Below are 3,595 nucleotides of genomic sequence, written 5' to 3' on the forward strand. Positions count from 1 at the left end.
TTTGCCTTTCGCCATCTGGTAATCTCGGTAGATAGTTTTTATAGTTGTCTCTGGTTACAGCTTGTTCTTCAGGTGATTATCTTAGCCTCTATCAGCAGACCTGGGAGACTAGCTCTCTCCTTAGTTTTTGTGGTCAGAATACTCTCTGCAGGCAAGCTCTCCTCTTGCAGGGAAGATGCCCAGATATCTGATGTTCGAACCTGCCTCCTGAAGTTGTGTGCCTCTCACCAGAGGTCTTAAGATCCTGTGGAGGGTCCTGTCGGGTCTTTGTGGGTGTCTGGTTACTCTCAGCCCAAGGAACCCTGGTGCTGGCGTGGACCGGAAGGGCTATTTATATTTTTAAGTTGTCAAATGATTTTTGCATTTGTTGTAATATACACTTATTTCATATGGTAGAACTGGGTTACAATTTTCCTTAGTAAGCTTGGATCTGTTTGCAGTGAGTATAACTTTGGCTAATTTTCCATTTATATTTCTCTCATGTTTCTATGGTTTAAATGGCAATATTAATAATTGTCAATATGTACAAAGATAGCATTATTAGTTTTGATAAATTAAAGGACCCAGGAAAATTCAGTGTGCCAGCATCCTGATATGGATGATTCTTTGTTTGCTTTTTGATGTTCAGGTTTCGCTGAGTAGCCTTGAGTGTCTGTGAACTCTCTCTGTAGGCAAGGCTGTCCTCAAATTCATAGATTCCCCTTGCCTCTGCCTCGTGAGTGCTGGGATTAATGGCATGTGCCTGAACTGTCTAGCCTAACTTGGAAGATTCTTAAACAACCTCACAGTAATCTCTGTTTCCAAACAACTCTTCTTAAGGCACATTTTACCTCTGTATTCCTCAAACTAGATCAGAGGGTTGAGCTAGGCTTGAAAAGGCTGTAACACAAAGAAAGGATCTTTCTCTGTTCTTGAGAATGTTTGGACTTGGGGACCATGTACATGGCGATGGCACAGCCAAAGAAGAGCCCAACTACACAGAGATGGGAAGAACAGGTGGAGAAGGCCTTTCTGTGGCCTTCCCCGGAGTGGATCCCCAGGATGGCCACCAGGATTCATATATAGGAGACTAACACCAGCACAGGAGCCCCAGTAAGACCATCACAGAGCCTGCAAGAAGAACGACTTGGTTGAGTCTTGTGTCTACACAGGCTAATCTGAATACTGACATGATTTGACAGAAAAAAAATGGTTGACTTTCTGTGGCTCACAGAATGTGAGTCGCAGAATGAGCGTGGTATGGAGTGAAGCCAAGAGGAAGCTAAACACCCAGCAAGTGGCAGCCAGGATGACCCACACTCTCCAGCTCATGATCAGTGTATATTTCAAACGGTGACAGATAGCTACAAAGCGATCATATGACATCACCACTAGAATCATACACTCTGTCACAGCAAAAGCCAGATACAAAAATGTCTGAATTATGCATGAAGTAATTGAGATGTTTTTTGGTGCATCTCCATATTTGTCAGCATCTTAGAGACAGTGCTAGACGTGTAGGACATGTCAACTATGGCCATATGTGAGAGGAAGAAGTACATGGGAGTGTGCAGCCTAGGATCCAGGCTGATGAGCCCCATGATAATCCCATTTCCCATCAACGTGAGGCAGTAGAACAGCAAGAACAGCCCAAACAGGAGCATCTCCAGAGAGGGGTCAACCTGGAATCCGAGTAGAATGGCCTCAGTGATCCGTGTCTGGTTCATCCTCACCTTCTTATGACAGATGAATCCTATAATGTAGTCAGACAGGAAATTCCAGAGCTGAAGGATAGAGAAGGAAGACAAAAGAAAGGGATTTTTCACTTTTTTAGTTTGAATTATGTCACATGTGAAAAATCAGTAATTCATAGCTCTAATTCAATCTCTGTTATGTTGACTTGCAAAATTGGTTTCTGGGGATATTTGAAAACTGTACCTGTTGAGCAGTATAAAATATTTAGCCTGTTTCATAGAAAAAAATCAAGATATCTTCTTTCTTTTTAAATTTTTTAATAATAATTGTCATTCATTATTTCATGATAATGATAAGGATTGGCTCAAACTAAGGGAAGAGAAAGAGACACGTTCCTTTGCTACTTCCACTGGTCTCTGTTCATCATAGAAATGAAAGCTTTGGGAGCACTTGCCAATCTTTCTCACAGTACTTATACTACTAAATACAGTGTTGTAAGAAGAAAGAGAATTAGTGATCAAGATAATCACCTGGTTTCTCTCGGCTTCAAACACATGGACATCAGAGGCAAATTATAAAATACATGCTCTAAGTTGAAGAGGAGATTAGAGTAAGACAGCCCCAACAAACATCAAATGTGAATATAAAAGGGGTGGGACTTCACACCTACACCTCAGCTTTCAGAGTCCAGATGATTGTTGAGAATGGGGGATCATTTGTTTACCTGAAGCCAGGGACTTGTCTTACCATCGGAGAGATGTGAAATACTTGTTGAGAAATGGTGAAGAGACAATGAGAGATTTTGTAAAAAAAAAATCTATCTGAATAGAATGTCATTAAATCACAAATAAAATGTCTTCTGTTTAATAAATTCAGAAAATCAAAGGCCTGACTTTTAAAAAAATGCATGGAAGAGAGGGCTGTTATTTGGGTATAAGAAGTGGGCCAGAAGAGATGGAAGGAATGAGCATCCAGAGACTGCCCCATCTGGGGATTCATCCCATATAAAATCAGCGAATCCAGACACTTTTGTGGATGATAATAAGTTCTTGCTGAAAGAAGCCTTTTATAGCTGTCTCCAGAATGGATCCACCAGTGCCTGACAAATACAGAGGTGAAATATTGTAGCCTGCCATTGGACTGACCACAGGGTCCTCAATGAAGGAGCTGGAAAAAGTACCCAAGGAACTGAGGGGTTTTGCAGCCCCATAGAAGGAAGGACAATATGAACTAACCAGTACCCCCAGAGCTCCCAGGGACTAAATCACCAACCAAAGAGTACACATGGAGGGACTCGTGATTCCAACCGCATATGTAGCAGAGAATAGCCTAGTTGGTCATCAATTGGAGGAGAGGCTCTATTCCCTAGTGTATAGGAATGCCAGGGCCAGGAAGCAGGTGTGGGTGGGTTGGTGAGAAAGGGCAGGGAGAAGAGGATAGGGGGGTTTGGAGGGGAAACCAGGAAAGGGGACAACATTTGAAATGTAAATAAAGTAAATATCTAATAAAAAAAAGACAAAAAAAAAAAAGAGAGGGGAGGCATAAGTGAATATTATGGGCACTGATGGCGCTACAGTACATTGTATTGCATATGTGCATAAATCTGTCATAAATAAAAAAGGCAAAAGCAAGATTAATGTGTACTAAAGCAAACTGACTGAAGATCTTTCACCAATTGAAAATGACATGACTCTGTATGCTAAAAATATACACTTTAAAGAGAATAAGGTAAATAAAAAATAAATTCTCAATAAATATTAATTCTCTCCACTTATCTGTAACTGCTGTCTTTCTTCTGTGTGCAACACTTCCTTGTGTTGTGTCTTTCAGGGCTCCTGTCACATAAGTGTTGCAGTCATTTAGCCATGTGACTATAACTACATTTTCATATCTGTATTCTAGTTTTACATGTATTCATGTA

General features: G+C 40.8%; 1 pseudogene; it reads right to left on the minus strand.

Annotated features, from left to right (window-relative positions):
* Nucleotides 1-782: 782 nt before the first annotated feature.
* On the minus strand, nt 783-1,706 carry LOC110295589 (olfactory receptor 2A12-like; annotated as a pseudogene).
* Nucleotides 1,707-3,595: the final 1,889 nt, after the last annotated feature.

This window comes from Mus caroli, unplaced genomic scaffold (assembly GCF_978045245.1).
Source record: "Mus caroli unplaced genomic scaffold, Mus_caroli_1 scaffold_7, whole genome shotgun sequence".
Classification (NCBI taxonomy): Eukaryota; Metazoa; Chordata; class Mammalia; order Rodentia; family Muridae; genus Mus; species Mus caroli.